Here is a 22,375-nt window from a genome sequence, read left to right as displayed (position 1 = left end):
CCCCTCTCTTCTTTTCGTGGAGTTCAAACAATCTCTATCCTGGCTGTTTTGGCATGTTGTAAATGCACGTGGTTTATGAACCTGCTGATGCTCTGAATGTCTGCAGAATCACATGGGCACCATCATCACCATCACTATCACCAACATGAATAACAGAAGGAAAAATAAAACCAAGGAAAATTTAATACCTAAGGAGAATCTAAAGGTGTAAACTTTATGCAACAGTAGTGAAGTCAAATGAACATAACAACAGTGTTTTATTAGCTGCTACTAAGCAATTTACTTTGAGGTACATGTAAGCTAAATGATATAAAGGAAAAATAACATAATTAAAGTGATTCATGTAGCAAATTTAAATTTAGCATCTGTTTTTCAGTTAAGATTAAAAATACGGAATTCAATTAAATGCAGTTATATATACTTTCAATCTTATGCTTATAAGAGTTATGAGCTTGTCTGTTTTTACGTTGTCATTATTATAAATTGAAATAGAATTTATGAAACGTTTAAAATATTGCAAATATAATAAAAAATTTATTTTCAAACATATTCAAATAATATAACTTTCCTTTGTATTTCTCTTTATATTTATGATGGTTGGGATTGGGCAAAATATTATTCAAAAGATCAAAAATATGTATTATGTTAATAAATGCTGGTGTAACCAGGCATTTTGGAATGTGTGCAATGCATGAACATATGCTTGTGTTGTTCACATGCATGAGGAATATGCACCTAACACAGCATGTGGAAAACTGATATAGGTTTTACTCTAAGCCAAAAATGACTCTTAAGTAGTAAATGAGTAGGCTCTAACACTCATCTCTTGCATGGCTATAATGTGAGGAACCAGCAGAAGGGTGGAATGGAGCGATGTTTGAAAACACTAACTGGCAGAAGAGTAAAAAAAAAATTAAAAAAAAGAAAAGAAACTCTGGCTAGAAAAATAAAACACAATTGGGATAGAAGAACAACCAATAGAAAGAAGATGATAAAGTTTTACTAAGAAAATTGGTGAGTAAATGGACAAAATAGTCAAATACAGACAAATTCACAATTAAGTTTGGGACTTCAACACACTCCCATTAGACACTCAACTGTTTGAACCACTAGATTGAAAATCAACCACTAGACTGATCAGAATATAGGTCTGATCAACCTAATCAATATAATTGACATGTCTGGAATATTTCATCGCAAAACAGAAAAATACACATTTTTCAAGAACCTATAGAATATTGAACAAGACAGACCACATATTGGGTAATAAAGCAAAACTCAATATTTTGAAGATTTGAAATCATACAGAGTTTCTTATCTGACCATAGTAGACTCAAACCAGAAATCAAAAACAGAGAGACAGAGAAAATATCTAAATACTTGAATTCTACCAAACACTTAAGGAAGAATTAACACCAATTTCACAGAATCTCCTCCAGAAAATGCAATAGAAAGGAACAATTCCCAACTCATTTTATGAAGGCAATATCACCCTGCTACCAAATCAGACTGCCCAAAATAAGAAAAATAGAATTAAAAACCCAGAAAAATCAAAACCAAAAAGTATACATACACACCTATTAGAATGACAAAAATAAACATAATGACAATGCAAATGCTGGTTAGGATGTGGAAAAATTGGATCACTCATATATTTCTGATGGAAATGTAAACCGGCACAGCAACCCTGGAAAAAAATTTTGGTAGTTATTTATTAAAACTAAACATGAAATTTAACATTCAACCTAGCAAATGCACTCTTGGGCATTTATCCCAGAGAAATGAAATTTATGTTCAAACAAAATCGAAAAGACAAATGTCCATAGATTTATTCATGATAGTCCAAAAACCGGAAACAACCCAGATATCATTCAGCAGGTGAACAAACGCAGTGCATCCATAGCATGGAGTGCCACTCAGCAGAAAGGAATGAACTACAGAGGTACAAGTTGGATGAATCTCCAGAGAATTATGCTGAGTGAAAAAAGTCAGTCCCCAAAAGCATTTGTCATATGATTGCATTTATATGATATTTCTGTGATGACAAAGTTATAGAAATGGAGCACAGATTAATCGTTGCCTAGCATGAGGGACAGGGGTGTGTGTGGGTATGGGACAGGGTTGAATATGATTTTAAAAGGGTGATATAAAGGTCCTTATGGTGACAAAACTGTCCTGTTTCTTGATTGTGATGGTGGATTCATGGACCTACACATGAGATAAAATTGCGCAGAGCTGGAGCACTGTCTGTACAGCAATGGAAGGTGAGAGGATGGCGCAAAAGACCAGGCAGGGTTCCACTGTGCCATACACTGGCTGGGTCTCTAGGAGTCGGAATTGATTGAGGGCACTAACAACAACGAAGCGCCAGTAAAACAGGATAAATCTGAATAATGTCTATAAATTGTATCAATGTCAGTGTCCTGGTTGTGATATTATCCTACAGTTTTGCAAGATGTTACCACTCAGGGAAACTGGGTAAGGCATACATGGGATCTTTTTGTGTTATTTCTTACAATTGCACATGAATCTGTAATTATCTCAAAATGAATAATTTATTTAAAAAAGAGAAACTTGCTATAAAATTTGTGATGATATGTTAAAAAAATGAAATAAATTAGTCTAGAATGATAGCCAAATAAACGTATTGATGAATATTCTTCATCAGTCTTTGTAAAAGATCACCACGTGGAATATGAAAGAAAACCTCAAATGATGCCAGAAAATAAAGCCCTGGCATATGACAGATCTCTTCACTCAGAGCCTTGTACGTATAGGTGGATTTGGAAGCATAGGAGTTTAAAAAAAATACTCTATCTGAAATTACTCATTTGATGTTTGCTATAAGTCATTTGATTATGTTAATCAAATATTAAGCTGCGTATTCCATATTTTATATATTTTAAGGGAAATTGCCAGCAATAGCCGTATTCCACTTAATTATTTTCTGTAGTATTCACTGTTCCTAACAACAGGTGTTGAGTTCTCTCTCTCAGCACTGTGGTGTTGTTCCAAGCATCAAAGATACTCGCTCCTATAAGATGTCCTTCAGGAAACCAGGGGACATTATAAGGTTATGTGAGGGTGCTCTTAATAGACTAAAAGAATGAAATGTAGTCACTGATCCATATTGAGGTAGGCTGCGGATGACATGATTTTATATATAGTAAACCCTAAAGAATCTGCTAAAAAACTTTTAGAAATAATAAATGAATACTATAAAGTTGCAGGATACAAAATCAACACACAATTCAGTTGCGTTTCTATACACCAACAATGAAGTAACAGAAAGAAAAATTAAGACTACAATTCCATTTACAATTACAACAAAAAGAATAAAGTACCTAGGAATAATCTTAACCAAAGAGGTGAAAGATCTGTACAATGGAGGTAGGGAAAAATAGAAAACACAATTGATGATAGCTGCATTTCAACAACTCCCTCTGAATTTTCCTTTCCTTTATTCAAATTTCTTCTTGTGCTTTCTCCTATTTTGATTTTTATCACAATTCTCCATATTACTATGTATTTCCATTATCTATCTCTTCCATTATCTATCTCTATATCATTTTTCTATCTCTCCATCTTCTCTTTATTTAGGGAATTAATGCAACTTTAAAAATAGAATATACTGATCAATTCAGTAATTCTTGCAAGATGCTATCTTGTTCTAAAATGCTGGATATTTATTCATAAATAATAATTATTCGTACAAAGTGATAGAGCCAATATGCTGAATAATTTATTTTAGGTTTGTTTGATGTCAATTAAGGTGATTAGGTCACGATTGATGAATTAATAGATGAAAGTCAGAAAAAGAGATTTCCATTTCTGTGAAAGATCTGTGCATTATGTATATTATATACACAGCCATGCTCCTTTGTTAGAGGGAAAATCAATTAAAAACCATATGGTCAACATCAAATAAGAAAAGAATACAATTAAGATTTATGTTTCAGTTTGAACAATAGTAAATTAATTCCTTGTTTCTTTTGCCATTTGATTTGTTCCAGATGGTTCCAATATGTCTACTTTGAGATTCTCTGGGTCTTATTTTGCTGGAACAATGTAATCCTGCCACAAACAGTGTTTCAATTTTACTTCCTTATCTATGTTTTAAAACTAAAATTCTTTGGTGTTTATTTATGGAAACCAAGTGTTTTGAAGGCAAAAAAAAAAAAATATTTCTCACTAAGAAGTATACTTTTAAGCATATGCCCATCTATGGACTAAATGTTTCACTACTTTATATACTTAAATCAGAAAGTACAGATTAAAACTGGAATAGTCTAGAAATAGCAGAATTTTCACACTACAATGTCAGTACTGGCTATATTTGGTGAGATATTACAGGTATTTTCTATCTTCTACATTTTTATTCCTTCCATGTTTTCTACATGTTTTACAATAATAGTAAATATAATCTGTGCCAAATACCATAGGTGTGTTTGAAAGAATAGAAAATTTTTTATCCATATTTTCACATTTGTTTGAGGAACATTTTATTGGATCCTTTTATATTTTTGCTAAACTGCTCTTTGTTTTTCTGTAACTTTTTCCCATTAAACGCTATTTATTTGAGTTTTCTCTACTTCTATTCACTTTGTTTTGGATGGCACAAACACGTCGCTTAAGTTGTATCTACTTTATATTTTCATCACTCACATTGATTTGGCATTTGTGTTTGTCCACCGTAGAAGCATATGCTTACTTTTATTTTTATTTGTTAATTAATTTATTGTTACACTCCCTGTCCTCTACAACTGGATTATTTTGAAGTTGATCTCAGACATCATTTCATGTCTTCCATACATATTTCGGTAAGTATCTCTAAAAGTTAATGATGACAACATCATCACATCTAAAAAAATTGAATGATTTCTAAATATTGTCAAATATCCAGCAGTATTCAAATTTTCTACACCGTGTCAACTGTTTTTTATCACTTAAGTATTACATTTGTTTCTAAATCGCAAAAAGAGAAGTTCCACAGTATATATTTTCTTTCCAATTTTCTTCTTGATGCCCACATAATTTTCCTTTGTATAACTTAGTGTCATTTAATTCTAAACATACGCCATTTTCTGTTTTTTTTTTAAATTAAATATTTGATCTATTCCTTCAAAATTTTTGTTTCTTGTTTTTTTGCTCTTTATTTATTTTTTCTTTCTACTTTTTGACCACCTTCACATATGCCTACTTTTGTGTGTGTGTGAGAAAGATTGGCCCTGAGCTAACGTCCATGGCCAATCTTCCCTCTTTTGCTTGAGGAAGATTGTGGCCGAGCCAACATCAGTGACAATCTTCCTCCATTTGACATGGGATGCCACCACAGTGTGGCCTAATGAGCTGTGCTAGGTCCATGCTCGGGATCTGAACCTGCAAACCCTGGGCCACCAAAGCAGAGCGTGAGAACTTAACCACTACACCACTAGGCCTGCCCCACATACGCTTACTTTTAAATAGTTACGTTAAAACCTATAAATAGATATCACTTGCTCTTTCAAAATTAAAAGTTGACCTCTTTGGATGAATTAAAACTAACAGAAACAGTTTAACCTTATTCACAAATTTTTAAAAAATCATAGCAAATCCCATTCCGACTTTCCCTCAATGCAGAAATAAGGCTACAAACTGTGACTTGTGTTGCCACTCAGTATGGAACACGAAGTACGGATGACAGTGCTCAAAGTCGCTTGGGCACCATAGAGTTTCCATCTCTTAAAACATGCAGAAAGCCCAGGGGGCCATTGGTAAGTCTATTCCTAACTACTTAGTTGGGTGTCAAACCCTGCTTTTCCTCCTGGCCTCCCCAGAGCTCAGTGGGATGACCAGGAATTGTTTGTTTCCCTGTTTCTTTTTGAGAGCCTTTAGGAACTCTTTGCTGCTTTTCATGTTGCGAATTTTTACCATGACGCTAATTAATGTAAGATGTACTCAAATGAACCTTTCAATATGAAGATTCATGTCATTCTATATTTTTGAGCAATTTTATTCTACCTATCATATATCTATCTATGTCTTCCTATATATCTATCTTACATTTTGTTCCTCACCAACCATTTCTCTTTTTTCCTCTTTAGTTCCTATTACACAAATATTCGAATGTCAAAATCAACCCCATGTCTCAACATTTTTCTCAATCTTTCAAATTCTTTGAATTAGATCTGTGTTCTAGAAATACTTACACTCCGTACTCTAACTTGCCTTTATGCTTTGCTGTTATTGTTTTATTTAGCCTACTTATTGTGCTGTAGTTTTTTATATTTCAATTTTAAATTTTCAATTACTTATTAGAGTTTTCTTTAAACATAACGTCTGTTAATTCTGAACATATTATCATCATCATCATCATCAAAAATATCAATCAGGGGTCGGCCCTGTGGCCTAGTGGTTAAGTTCGTGCGCTCCGCTGTGGCGGCCCAGGGTTTGGATCCTGGGCACGGACACGGCACCACTCATCAGGCCACGTTGAGGCAGCATCCCACATCCCACAACTAGAAGGACCTGCAACTAAGATATACAACTGTGTACAGAGGGGGTTTGGGGAGATAAAGCAGAAAAAAAAAAAAAAAAAAGATTGGCAACAGTTGTTAGCCCAGGTGCCCATCTTTAAGAAAAAAAAAGTATCAGTCATTTTCTGCTTGTTTTATTAACTTTTAGTCTTATGGTGTTAGTTCTTTCTTTGAGTTTGATGCCTTCCATTCTTGGTCTTAGTTTTCCTAAAGTGTTTGGTGATTCTTGGTAAGTTCAACCATTAGTTCTTGCAACTCTACTATTTGTCTTTGAGCAATTTAGTTAAACTTTCTGTGTCTCAGTTTCTTTATCTGTAAACTTACAGCATTTACCTCAGAGTGGTACAGTAAAATTTAAATGATTATACAGTCATGTGCTACATAATGACATTTTGGTTAACAACGGACCACGCATACAATAGTGATCCCATAAGATTATCACCATATAGCTTAGGTATAGTAGGCTATACCACCCAGGTTTATATAAATACACTCTATGGTGTTCACACAATGACAACATCACCTAATGACATATTTCTCAGAACACAGCCCAGTTGTTAAGTAACACAGGCTGTATAACTGTTCTTATAGCATTGACTAGCTAGTAGGTCATAGTAAGTGTACATTGTTAGCTATTCTTATTTTTACGTACCACGTGCCAGGCTCTGATCTATTGTGTAAATAACAACAGTCAACGATAGAGATAAGTACCTTTTCATCTTGGCACTTATATTTTAGTGGTGAACAAGGACAAAAGCCAAATAAATATATTACTGTGTTATTGCAGATTATGGTAGGTGCTTTGAATGAAATATCCTAGAGGGTTCATGTAATAGAGACTAAGTGGGAGTGAGTTCTGTTTGATCTGACTCCTCATTTGAGGGGAAGCCTGCAGGTCTCTCTATAAGAATGGTCAGTTATGTTAAGATCTAGGCAAGCAACAGCCATACCAAGAGCAAAGTCTAAAAGCAAGAGAATTCTTGATAAATTTGGCAAGTAGCAAAGCAATGATTGTGTGTGGAGTTGAGAGGAGATTTAAATTTGTTATTCTGATTTAAGTATGAAGTTTTTATGTGAATTTCAGTTAAACGTAGGTATGATTGGAGTTAGAACTGTGAATGACATTACATAGGGATAGATCACACAGGAAAAAGAGAAGAGGATCACGTGTGATATTCAGGAGAGCTCCTTAGCAGGATAAAGCGGAATAGGCCTGAACAGCTGACCAAGAAGGAATAGGCAGAGTGTGAGAGAAAATATACAGAAAAAAATGTGTCATAGAAGTCAATTGAATTGACAGTTTCTTAGATGAAGCAATTAATAGTATCAAATGCTGCTGAGATACCAAATATAATAAGATAAAAAAATATTCTGGATTTAGAGATGTAGATATTATCATTTCCTTCAGCAATAATTTTTTGTTAAATGATGAATGAAATTCCAGAATATAATGGCTTGAGAAAATAGAGACAACAATGGAGGGAAAATTTTTGAAGTGGATTGTGATGAGAAGGAGAGAGTTCATGAGTTTAGCTAGCGGTATATGAGGAGTGAATCAGAGTGCTTCTGGTATTTCTTTCTTTGTTTTATGGGAATGTGTTTAAAAGTCACCGAGAAATATTCAACTGAGGAGTGGTGGAATATTGAAGTGAGCAGAGGGGACAATAGTAGTTGACTTTTCATAAAATAGGAGGAGAAGAGTAACGCTAGTGGAGAGACTCAGATTATTTATGAGTGGGAGGAGCTTCTATGCTGTAATAGGAGGAGAGGATTATAGGAGGATTTCAGTTACGGATGGCGATCAGAAGATGGAGCGTTTTTCATGAGATGTTTGTATTTTCTAAATAAAAGTAGTAGGTCAGATCAAGGCTAAGAATACAGAATTTGGGGTTTGGAGGCACGGTGGATAGTTATGTACACAAATGAGCAGAAAAAAAAAAAGAGTGGATATGTCAAGAAGGCACAGTTCTAGTTGCATGCCATCAATTTACAGAATTATATTGTCCTGCTGGGAAACGATCTGACGGTCTAGCTCCTTTGTGAGAGCTGCGGGGAGTGTAACGAGTTAGCTGCACTCAGGGTTGGATTATTTTAAGGAATAAAATGAAAAGTTGAAGGTGTGAAGGGTTTATTGCACAAATTCATCCAACATTCATTTGATTGATAAATAATAATTACATACCCAGTAAGTGCCAGGAACACTTCTAGGTGACACTAACAAAACAGTGAAAACATAGAATTTTGTTATGCGACTCACATTCTGATGGATTGAGCCAGGAAATATATAGATAGTTCTATTATTTTAGGCAATAATAAATTCTATAAACAAAAATGAAACAGGATGGGAAATGGACCGTCAGAATGACATTTTGTAGAGTGTTCAGGAATAGCCTCTAGGTGATGTTTGAGCAAAACATTGAATTAAGCGTGGGAACAGCTGTGCACATAAAGGAAGAAAGGAGGAGGAGGGCAGGAGAAGAGGAGCAGAAGTCTTGATGTTAGATGCCTGTGATGTGTTCAAGAAGCAGCAAGAGAGCTAGTCTAGTTTAATGGAAGGAGCCGGGCTGAGGGAGGAAAGGGATAAAAGAGTTAATTGAGGAGAAGATCTTTTAGGATCTACTAGGAAATTGAAGCAATTTTGGATCTTACTCACAAGGAAATGGAAGCTCCATGGAGAGTTTTAAGCAGAACAACGACCAGTAGTTAAGTATCTGAAATCTCATTCCAGCTTCTAGGTGAAGAATACATTTTCTGGCCAAGGATGTGCATAAGGAGACAAGTTAGGGAACCATTGCGGTACTTAAGGCAAGACTAAGTAGTGACAAAGATTGCATTGAAGTGAGGGTCACTCGTGTATAAAAAAGGACATGGAGAGAAGTAAGGTAAAGAAGGAAGTAAGGTAAAGAAAGAAAAGTCAATATAGACCTAACAGTGGTGACTTGGAAGTTTCCTTTGGTGGAAATTCCAGCTCTGCTGCTACATAGTTGCTTTGCAAACTTTTAAGTTCTCTTTTTTGGTTGTTCATGGGTGAAATGGGGCCAGGAAGTATATAAACCTTATATCATGTTGTGAAAATTAAATGGATTATTACTTGTGAAGCATGTTGAACAGTAGTTGACAGATAGTAAATATTTAGTATATGTTTTCTCATTCTTTTTTCTTTGAAGATTGGCCCTGAGCTAACATCTGTTGCCCATCTTTCTTTTTCTTCTTCCCTCCAAACTCCTCCAGTACATAGTTGCGTATTCTAGTTGTAGGTCCTTCGAGTTGTGCTATGAGGGATGCCACCTCAGCACCGCTTGATGAGCAGTCCTAGGTCCGTGCGGGGATCCGAACTGCTGAAACCCTGGGCCGCCAAAGAGAAGCGCATGAACTTAACCACTTGGCTGCAGGGCAGGCACCTGTTTTCTTATTCTTATTATTCATTTCTATTATTATGAGAGAGAAGATTAGTCAACCAGCTGGAGATTCTAATACAATCAATCACTGGGCGAAATGTGGGTGATTGTGGAGGCAATCTTGATAGAGGAGCAAGGCTATTTTTAGAAAGTGTGACTCATACTATGTGAGTTAATGATTTTACACTGTAGAAGTTTGGGATGGGAGCTTGCTCACAGGGGTAGAAGCAGAATGGTGTTATTGGTTCTAGCTACTGGATTCTTTCAGGCTCTTCTTCCATACTGGCACTCTTTCAAGGGGAACAGCACTAGCCTGACCACATGCCCCACGCAGAGGTCAGTGCCAAGTCTCTGGAGCACCCTCCCCCAAATTTTCATTCAAATCAACACTCTGTCCTTCTTATAAATGTTTGTGAGGAATACATGTGAGCTTCAAGTACTTTATTAAAAAATGGACAAGAAATTTATTTTTAAAAATGGACCTGAGAAACTAAAATGTTATCTAATAGTAAATATCACTGCTATAAATACTGATAAATTGTTACTATACTATAATAAAAACACTAATCATGACAAATGGACAATTTCTATAATTTCATATATACTCCAATAGCTTGAAAGAAATAAAATGTTTAGTTAAGATGTTGGAATCATTATGCTACTGTCATCATTCTCACATTGGTTTCATAATAGTTTGAGTTTGCCTTCTGTTTCTTGCAGGAGCCCATCTAAAATGAGATGAAAGCATGGAGAGTACTTTATGAAGTAAAATAAAACTTGATGTTTGAGTAGTACCCTTGATGAGGCATAGAATGTGCAAATTTGAAAGGTGACACAGTGGTGGTTAAAATAAATTTATGAGAATGAAGATTCCAAGTTGCTAGGAGATATTATGCTGTTTAGAGCTGAAGGTCTGTATCTGCCCTTGGTAAAACTGTTCAGGAATTGAACAGACGTTTAAGGTATCATATGGAAGCACTAGTATTATGAAGTTCATAATTGATGTACCATTATGAATGATATAAAATACTACTATAAAAAGTTATGAGGTAAAAACATTTAAGGAAATATATATTCCAAAAATTAACCTTGACTACATTTGCTTGGAGAGTAAGGCTCAATGATAATATATGTGATCAAGATTAGACAACTATGTGCAATTATTATGGAGTTTATCATCAGGCAGCATGCCTGAAAACAAAATAATTTGTAAAATGGAAGATTATATATATAATTTATTAAATGATTGAAGAATTTTGTCTGTTACCCAACAACTCATTCAAAGCATTTATTATTTCATGATATATGTACATATCCATAGTCTCCTCGACAATCAAACTACAAAATAAGGGTCAACAAACAGTGTGTTAGAAAATTTATTATTATGATCTCTTTCATTTCTTCCCGTTTAGAAAATATTCTCATAATTTTTTCAGATGTTCATAAACTTTAAAATTGCTGCTATTTTAGAAGATTTCTGTTTCAAATAGTAACTCTTTGTTTTTTTACTGTCTCTTTTTTTTCGCTCCTCTCCCCATTTCATTATTTATCAAGAGCTGGTTCTTTAGACTTGACTTTTGATCAGGGGTCATTAGCCACACACCCATTTCAATCCTGTCAAATGTCTCTGATATATCTCACTGTGGGGCATTCACTGACTAACGAATTAGAGGCACTCTATTTTCTACCTGTCACAGCTCATCACACAGATATGTATTCATTTTTCCTTAGTTGTTTTTCTTACATATCCCGTACATCTTTTATTTGCTTTGGAATAAATTCAGCATCAGCTCCATAAATTGATTTTTATATTTTTAATAACTTACAAAAATTTTAGTGTATAATTCAACATAAGATTTTTATATCTTCAGCATTTCTCTTTTACTTGCATTTTAAGGTAGGTAAACAAAATATTTTGGTCATCATAAGGTTAACATTTCTTCCAACTTAATAGAGTTCTAGTCACAGAGAAACTAATCCCTGTCTTCCAAGTAGAGGGATAATAGAAGCATATTATTGTAAGCAAACTCTATCTGATTAAAGAGATTCCAAACTCATATTAGAAATGACGAATTGAATTTTTTTGTCCTCTTTTCAGAGTGATGAGAAAATTATCAACCTCTTGGTAGAACAAAATGTTAGTATCCTAAAATGTCTAAGTTCTATCTCTTAGCCACATCCTTTTTGATTTTCACCTTTTCAATTTTTATGATATCTCTATTGTATCTCTTTATTATGGATATTACCAAGGAGACACAGAAGTCTCAACCACACCCTGTTTCAAAAGTTATCAATATACGACCCATCATGTTCCAGTTATACCGTCCTCCATCTCTTGAATCATTTTTGCAAACCTCATACTAATATGATTTTATCTGTACAGACACCAATATAATAATTCTAAAAGGTAACATTAACATTAGCATATACTATTACCATACCACAAATTTAACAACAATGCCTTGATATTATCTAATATTAAGTTCGTGTTAAAATTTGTCCCATTTGTCCTGTGAAAGTCTTGTATAGAATAATCTTTTTAAAATCTGAATCATACAGGATTTACATAATTTTTATTGATGTCTCTTAAATATCTTTTAATCTAGAAGAATTCCCTATCCATCTTCTTTTCCATGTATTTGTTAAAAAAAAAAGTGGGTCAGTTCTCATGTAAATATTTCCACATTCTAAGCTTTGCTGATTAATTCAAATATTGTCTTTAACATTTTTCAGTATTTGCCTAGAGTACTCTATAGGTGATGTTGTATGTTTCCTTTCACATTACATTAAGAGACGCATAAAATCTGATGATGTTTTTCCTGTGATGTGGAACTCCATCAATGGTCTCAGTTGCGGTCAGCCTGATCCATCTTTATCAAGCCCTCCATCAGGTTTTCATCTAATGGTTTTGGCAGACATTTAAGATCATTATCTAAATCAAATATTTCATTAAGAATTGCAAAATGGTGATATTCTATATCTATTATGTTTCATTTGTTAGATGGAACCGTGCAAACAATAATCTATTTTGTTACCTTGAGACACAGTTCTTAAGAGAAAAAGAGTATGAAAATTGACTGTCCTGTTTATTTGCCAGTGTTCAGCAGAAGAGGTTGGTACTAGAAACTTCTAGAATTAAATATTAATATTTTTGTTATAGTTGCTAGGTTTTTTCTTTTTTTTAGTTTTAATGTCTTTATGAACCCCTAAATTATACACATATTTTATGTTTCACTCTGTCCCAGACATTATTATTTTTGATTCTTATACTGTCCACTTTGGGCCACTGGGGTTTCCTTCAAGTCGACTCTTGTGCATTTTTGAAAAGAGCCCATGTGCTCTGATTACTTTCTTGTTTTTGAGGGTAAAAATTACTACAGGGTCACCTTTGACTTTTCCTGCCCCAGACCTAGAATCAGGTGTTTCTCAGAAAAGGCCTGGTTCCCTTTGTTGGGAAATGATATTTAAAGACCACATTCTGTGGACTAGTGTTATTTACTGCTAATGCTTAGTCACTCCTTCTAGGTTATTTCAGTTGATCCAGCTATGAGAAAAAATATTCTTTTTGAAAATTAAACATGGATAATAAATTCTTACTGCTGTTTTCAATTCAAATATAATTGCAGGTTTTCACATAACTCCCTTAATTCTGTACTTGTTTCTACTTTTAAATTGAAAATTCTTGTTTTTTAACATGAGTAACATAATTATTTATTTTTCTAATCTTACCAACAGATCTAATAGTTTCAGAGTAACAATAACGATATCATTTATCCAAACAATATAAGTACTCATATAATAAACACTGTAAGATTTATTGGCAAGTCTATTTTGTGCTCAGGATGTAACACATTAACAATAATACTATTGAGGTCTGGGCAGAGCTTACATGTAACAGCAGTGACAGGCAATAAACAAGGGAATAAATAAACATTTTTGGATAATATTAACTTCTGTGAAAGAAAGATAGTAAGAAATATTTTTTGGAGGAGAAAGTCTTAATGAGAAAGTGCTATTTGAAGAGAGATGGGAATAATGAGGGAAAGCTACTCCAAGTTAGGTGGAAAGAGCCTTGTGGGTAGAGGGAAGAGAAAAGGTTTAAGTTGATAAAGCAATGAGCTTGTTATGTTTACTTATTTCCGTAAAGTTGAGCATAATGCCCTACTGTCTTTTTGGTGTCTGTAAGATATGCAAATGATTCGGTTTTTATTAGAGATATTGGTAAGTTCCTTTTTAAGTTAATGATCTATTTTTTAATGGTTAATAAATTTCATTAATCTTTCAAAAAATCAAATTTGGCTTTGTTAATTTTCTTCATTGAGTTCTTATTTTCCTTTCACTCTATTTGGGCCTAAGTTACCAAATACACACAAAGCAAAATGTAAAAATCATAAACATACAGTTTAATGAATTATGTGTGTATATACATCCGGGTCAAGACATAGTCAAGATACAAACTTTTTGCTAAATATTTGTAGCATAAATATATTTTCCAACTGTGTGACATGCTTAATAATTTTTTTTCAATTTTTATGCTATTGAGGTACAATTTGCTGACAGAGAAATGCATTGCAGGTTTTTATTGCTCTTATATCATGTAATTTTGCTAAATTTGCTTACAAATTCTTGGAATTTTTGTACATTACTTAGAAATTTCTATGCATGCAATGATGCAATCAATGTTGTATATAATGGCAATTTCACATCATCCTTCTTAATCGTTATGCTTTTTTATTTATTTATATATCCTATTGCACTGTTTAGCACCACGAGCACAATAATGAATTAAAGCATAGAAAAATAGCTATTCTTGCCTTTCCATGTTTCCATCAATTGTAACGATGACTGGAATTTTTGTTTGTTTGTGGAAATGTTACAGAACCAAAGTCATTTGCTCCCTGGAGAGGTAAAATCAGACTCCCCCCCAGATGTAGGTGTCACACAAGGTAAAGCTTATTTCCAGTAACGAAGAGGCCACCTGGAATCTTTTCCAAAGTTGTGGTTATCCCTGAGCACAGGAAATCAGGAGCCTTTTATTGTGGATGGTCAACGAATATTCAAAAGGGCGAGGTGGGTATTCACCTGCGTAGGCTCAGTTGGCATCTCTCAGCTCATCTGCAGGGGCCTCACTCTTGCACAGTGGGGCTCAGTCTGGTTCAGGGTGGTTGGTGATTGCATCTCTTAACATAACATAACAAACAATTTGGAGAAACAGTTAAATGCTTCCGAAACTTCCCTTGAGTTTCTCTGGGTAATTAGTCTGTGACAGGAATCCTTTTAAGATTAGAGAAATGGTCTTCTGCTCCTAGTCTGTTGATCAATAAATTTTAAAAGGTTGAAATTCCTAAGACTATGGTGTCTGATCATAATGGAGTAAAGCTAAAAATGAGTATGTATATATAAATAAATAAAATAAATAAATATTTTTAAAAACTTTCATGGAAATTTAAAAATATTATTCTGAATTATTCATAGATCAAATAAGTAATCAAAATGGAAATCATAACATACCCTGTAAAGAACAATAATGAAGATGTGACATTCAAAGCTTGAAACATAGAAAAGAAAATTTTTAGGAAAATTAATAGCTTTAAATGCATATAGTGGAAACAACCAAGCAAAGAAAAAGAATGACTGAAAATCAGTGACCAATTTCAATATAAAGAGTATAAAAAAGTGAAAGAAAAATCAAAATAGAAGAAAAGAGATATCACAAAGTGTATAAATCAATATAATTTAAAACAAATGGACTTCCTCTAACTATGCTAGAGCAGCTGGCATTGCACTTACCCTCCCGCTACACACAGCTATAAATCTGGCAAATTTATACAACAATTATCTGCATTGAACAGCTAACAATATAGGGCAACAACCCTTGAAGGGAAGGAAGCTCTCATATTGAGCACCCCATTCAAAATAGATTCCTCCTGGGGGCATTTTCTAAAGTGTTGCTCAGAGTTATAGAGCTCACGAACAAACTAACAGCCTCACTTTGTGGATGAGGCAGAGATTAAAGTTCAGGAATCTCAGAGCTGGCCCTGATGGCCTAGTGGTTAAAGTTCTGCTTACTCCATTTGGCCACATGGGTTTGGTTCCCAGGCACAGAACCACACTACTCAGCTGTCAGTAGCCATGCTGTGGTGGCAGCTCAGAGAAACGAACTGGAAGGAGCTACAACTAGCATATACAACCATGTACTGGGGCTTTGGGGAGGAAAAAGAAAAGAGATAGAGAGGAAGATTGACAACAGATATTAACCTAGGGCAAATCTTTCCCAGTAAAAAAAAAGAGAAAATAGTTCAGGAATCCTAAAGCAAGTAGAATTTGAAGGTCAGCTTATGTGAAACAAGGGAGCAAAAACAGCTTGGCCTTCATCTTTAGTGTCATCCGGGACTTCTCTTTGCTCTTCCTTCTTGTCCTTAGTGTTCAGTTAGTTCCTCAAGATATCTCTAAGCTCTATTTCCCTTCCCTCAGCCTCAGATAGCTGTGTCCAGAGTGTATCAGAGGGTTTTTTTAATTTTTGTATTTTGCAGGGGAAGATCTGCCCTAAGCTACCATCTGTTGCTGATCTTCCTCCTTTTTCTTCTTTTCCCCTCCAAAGCCCCGGTACATACTTATGCATAGTTGTAAGTTCTTCCGGGTTTTCTGTGTAAGCCACCATGACAGCATGGCTACTGAGAAAAGAGTGGTGTGGTTCCACATCCAGGAATGGAACCCAGGCCACAAAGCAGAGTGCAAGGAAGGTTAACCTCTAGGCAATCAGACCTGGCTCTGAGAGGGGTTTTCCTCTGTACTCTCCAACATCCCTGAGCTGTCTTCAGCCCTGTCTGCCTATGCCATGGTGTGGTCTCCTTCAGGTCTCCTGCTTCTCCTCCTGCTGTAGTCTCTTTTTGCAAATTTCTCCTGTTTTTTTCATCCACATTCAGTCTTCATTAGCCTCAGCCATCTCCTCTCAGCCCTCCAGTTCTGCCACAAGCTTCCATTAGATCCTGCAGTGAAGGTCGTGAGTTGGAAAGAGATGCACATTTTATTTATGTCTGTGGATTCTTGGGGTTCTCAAACTTTATGCCAGAACACGCCAGGCTATTAAAAATATGTAGGGAGTTTAGCTGGTTTCTCCTTAGTCTCTGACTGTTTAACCAAGGATGAAAGCAAACATTTGCCTTTTCATTCCTTTTCTCTTCTTATTCTCTGAATTTTAATTTATTTAGGATTCTTTGCATCTTCAGGCCCATTATGGGGTTTAAAATGGTATGTTTTATAGGTGATGCTGCTTTTTCTCGTTATTAAGTTCAGAGCAAAACTTTCTTATTTCTTTCTATATTCTAAGTTGAAAGAAAAGTTCTCAGTCTGCTTTTAAACTTTTCTGTCCCGCCTTGCCTTGGGTAGTGAGCAGTTTTGCTTTGGTTAGGCTTGGTTTTATGTTATGTGCATAGGTATGGTTCTGTTTGTGTTTACCTTGGTTGCATTTTTTCTGCTGTATTTATCTGCTGAGTTTCTTGTATTTGTGGATTACTATCTTTCTTCGTTTGCATTTTATGCTTGCCCCATGCACTCTCTCCTTCTATTTCTGGGATTCCATTGATACGTATGCTAGGACTTCTTAATGTGTCTTTACATGCTTCGTGTTCTGTTTTTCTTTTTTCTCTCTTTTTTCCTCTGTTTCACTTTGAAAAATTTCCATTAACCTATCTTTAAATTCCACCATTCTGTGTTCTGGGATATACAAATGGCCGTTAAATCTATTCATTTTGTCCTGAATTTCAGATATTTTATATTTTAGTTCTCAATTCATTTTTACAGATTGCAATTCTCTTTTGAAATTCTCAATCATTTCTGCTATAAAGCCCGTGTTCCATATATTTTGAACAGATTAAAAAATCCTGCGTTTAATTCCTTGTTTACGAACTCCAGAACCTGTACTATCTGTGAGTCAGCTATTATGTGACTTTTCTCTTGACATTGATCATATTTTCTTTCCTCTTTGTACATATAATATTTTTTATGTATATCAGATACTGTTAGAAAAGAACGAAAGATGCCTGCTGGTGAGGTCATGTGTACTAGAAGTATTTCCCACTTTCTTTCTTAGATAAATGATGTGAAGGGGTGATTCTTTCAATTTAACCAGTAATTGAGCTTTAAGAGTTGCCTTTGAACCTGTTCTTAAGGTATAAGTCTTATTAGGCTCGAATGGAGAGCCTGTTACAGGTCTGTCTTTTGAGTTCTGAAAACACTGGTAATGTGGTTGACAGGTTATAGGTTCCAGCCAAAATTTCCAGCCCATTGTATCATGTGGCTAAGTAGCTATGTCTTTGGGGAGAATGATAGCATGCCTAAGCAGTGATTGTGTACTAAGAACTCTAAGACTGTGGGAAATTTCCCTCAAATTCTAGCCTAAGCTTTTGTCTAGTTTCCCAGTCTTTTGTGCAGTTCTGGAATAAAAGAAATGTTCTGCAGCCAAAGTCAGCTGTGCATTTGGTTCCTCTTAATTTAAAACTTTGCCATGTCAAATTTTGAGCCCATTGACATCTTCACCTGTTCATGACAGGTGATCAGCCATGCCCAGAATAAGCAAAAGAACAGGAGGGGAGTAAGACATTTTATCTTGAAATTATGTACCTCCCTTGAATTTTAGCTCTTCCCATACTTTTTGATTCCACATCTTTCTGATATGACTGAAACACATTATATTTTTATACTGTCATGCACATTTATGTACAGTTTTATTTATTTGTTATAGCACGGTGTTTTATTTATTTATTTGTTATAGCACATTATTTTATTTGCCTCATCTCCATTCCTGTAAAATGTGAATAGTGGCCATATTACTATAATTATACAGTGTGACAATTTATGTAAAATAAGTATACACATATCTTTCAGGCAGAAATTTTTCAATAGATAATATAAAATGTTTATTCGTATTATATTCAAAGGCTATCTTATGTGCGACCATTTCCAAATATCCTAGATAGTTGTATACAGACACAAATTTAAAAGCTGGTATTGCAGAAAAACAGAACTGTCATTTTATGTTTTATCAAAAAAAGAATCTCTGTTCTTTGGGAGAAGAATGTAAATTAATAATGAAGATGAGAGAAATATCCAACATAAAAAAATAGCTATCAATGTTGAGCCAAGTTGTATATAAATCTCAAGTACCTCAGTCTTTATTTTATGAATCTCTTCTAAATAATCATAAGACAAACACTTGAGGACAGAGAGAAGCCCTGATGGGAAAGAATATCTCTTAAATCAGAATGCATATAAACGTTTAATTCCTGGCACTAAAGATCAAAGGTGCTTGTTTAGTGAAAGAAGATTTATTTAGCCTCATATGTACTGGTTTTTCAAAATGTTTTCTCCAACTGAATTGATGGGTTTTTTTGCAGAATGACTTCCTTTGATGTATCTTCTTGGGGGTTTCTCTGATATCATTTGTTATTCATTTTGGTCAAGGAATTAATTACTTTCAGTTTATTATATTTTCTTATTAGAGATGTTAAACTAATTAAACAGGGAGGCATTAGACTGATGTGGCCCTAGTGCCACGGCTGCCTGTGTAAGCAAACCAAAATCCAAGCCTGTAAAAGCCTCAAGGTTATGAAATTAAAGTGCTAAGGACGACCAATCACAAACAGCAACTAGACTTTAAGCCACAGCCATCAGATAGTCTCCTTTCTTTGTTCTGCACTTTCTCCATACAGTGTAAGTCTTTTCCCCGGTGTGTCCCCTGGAGTGGAGTGCTCCTAACCATTTCCGGCTGACTCTACCTGACTAGAATCGACTTTTCCTCAAATAAACCCTTAAATTTTTTAATATGCTCCAGTTTATCTCTTAACAGAGATGTCAAACTTTTTGCACTTCCTGAGATCTTTCTCCCCTTGGATATCCTTGTTTGTAAGTGCATTTCTCCTCCTCTAATTTTTGTTGTGAGCTCTCTTCATCATTAGGAAAACATTATTTCAAGGACGAAAATTCTCTGTTTAATATCTCTAACTTGAAGGAGTTTTCTAAATATACTGAAGAATTCCTCAAATTCCAGATGAAACAGAGAATTTTATCTTAGGTAGTTGTGTATCTTGGCTCTCACCATTAGCACATTGGTTTTATTAATTATGTAGTGACAACAGTCAAAGTTCAGTTATGAGTGTCAGGTTCAGTATTACAGCTAAAAATTTTATTTCTAATTTTATTCCAAGGTGATAAATATTTCCTGTGAAAATAACTCTTAAAAATGAGTCCTATGGGGCTGGCCCCGTGGCCGAGCGGTTAAGTTCGCGCGCTCCGCTGCAGGCGGCCCAGTGTTTCGTTAGTTCGAATCCTGGGCGCGGACATGGCACTGCTCATCAGACCACGCTGAGGCAGCGTCCCACATGCCACAAATAGAAGAACCCACAACGAAGAATACACAACTATGTACCGGGGGGCCTTTGGGGAGAAAAAGGAAAAAATAAAATCTTTAAAAAAAAAAAAAATGAGTCCTATATTTACTCACTTACTAAATTTCTCTGCACCTGTTTACTTGTGTAATACAAGTACAGTTAGGAAACAATTAAATATTTCCTATATATAGTAAATGTATTATAAATTAAATATTGCTTAAATAGGTCAGTCTTCTATTTTTCATATTCAAAATAGGCTATGATTGTATCTAAGCTACCTTAACATTTACAATAGAGGCAAATTTAATAAAAAGTTATGAAACCATAAATTGGTAACTTAGTTTTGGTAAATTCTCATATTTCCACATATCATAGTGCTACCAGTTACTTGTTCAATATAGGGACACATCTAACACTGTGACAGGTACGGCCCTACAAGTCACTTAAATTAGTTGGTAAATATCTATCTTTTTAACCATTCTGTTTGTGTTATCTCTAGTTTAATATTTTCCTTTGTTTCTGAGCCGCAAAGTTTTTCAGTAAAAAAGTTTGAAGCTCACACACCATAAGAAACATGAACATGTGTCTTTTAAAGAACTTTTAGTAGTTTATATCCAAAGGCATTTTGTAATATCACTTTTTCCTACAAACCTTAATAAATCAAACACGTCAACAGATTGTGATAAAAAATACTAGTACATAGCAGAATCTTATGTTTTTTTCCATCAGGAATTTACCACTTCTGACCAATAACTTTTTATATATATATCTCGTAATACCTTTAAGAGTTGAAAGCAGGGGGCTGGCCCCGTGGCCGAGTGGTTGAGTTCGCGCGCTCCGCTGCAGGCGGCCCAGTGTTTCGTTGGTTCGAATCCTGGGCGCGGACATGGCACTGCTCATCAGACCACGCTGAGGCAGCGTCCCACATGCCACAACTAGAAGAACCCACAGCGAAGAGTATACAACTATGTACCGGGGGGCTTTGGGGAGAAAAAGGAAAAAAAAAAATAAAATCTTTAAAAAAAAAAAAAAAAGAGTTGAAAGCAGAAGGCATCTAAACTCAAAAAAGATGATGAGATATATAAAAACTGCCTTTTTCCTTCAAAATGAGAAAATATAAATCTTTGGTTTTGCTTCTAATAAACTTGTATTGCTTCCAAATAAGAGATCTTTCTGTCAAATGTAATTGAGACCTTAATAGGGAGAAATGAAAATTAAATGACATGCAACACACAAACTCAGACTATATCTATATATGTATCTCTGTGTACATATTATTGTAACTTTCATGATGACAATATGCATGAACTGCAAATAGAATCTATATCCTTTCTTAGATCTGACCCGTGTTTTCTATGGAGAGATTAAATGTAATTTTCAGTATGCGCTTTCATTTTTAAATTGTGACACATGGATCACTCAATCTTCTATTCAAATATTTATCTATAAGCAAAAATGTATACATTAAATATCCCATTCATGATTCTAAACTTTTAGTTTTCAATATGTAATGAAATTAATTAGAAATTTTAGTTCTCTTCTACCTCTTATTGTTTGAATCAGCTCATTTATCAAATTCTTCATTATGGTCCATTATTTTATTTTGTGATGGGGAAAGTCACATCTGGTATAGGCTCAGTTCTACGTATATAGTTTTACTGGCATATTTTTTGTTGTACCTAGGAAAAACCAAAACAATAGACCGAAAGTGAGAATAACCTCAGTTTGAATATTTATACAGCCAACTTGTTCAGCTTTAATGACATACAGTTGACAAAAAGGAATTATATACATTTACAGTATAGAATTTTATGTTTGATATATATAAACATTATGAAATGATCATGACATTCAGGCTAATTAACATAAACATCATCTCACATAACTACGATTTTCTCTCTTTTTTCTTATCATAGTGTGAACACTTAAGGTCTACCCTCTTAGCAAATTTCAAGTACACAATACGTGTATTGATAACTATAGTCACATTGCTGTACATTAGATCTTCTGAACTTATTCATCTGGCATAACTGAACAACAGCTATGCATTTCCCCATCTCCCTTGCCCCAGGAA

This window comes from Equus asinus, chromosome 10 (genome assembly GCF_041296235.1).
Source record: "Equus asinus isolate D_3611 breed Donkey chromosome 10, EquAss-T2T_v2, whole genome shotgun sequence".
Lineage (NCBI taxonomy): Eukaryota > Metazoa > Chordata > Mammalia > Perissodactyla > Equidae > Equus > Equus asinus.
Note: the sequence above shows the minus strand (reverse complement) of the source record.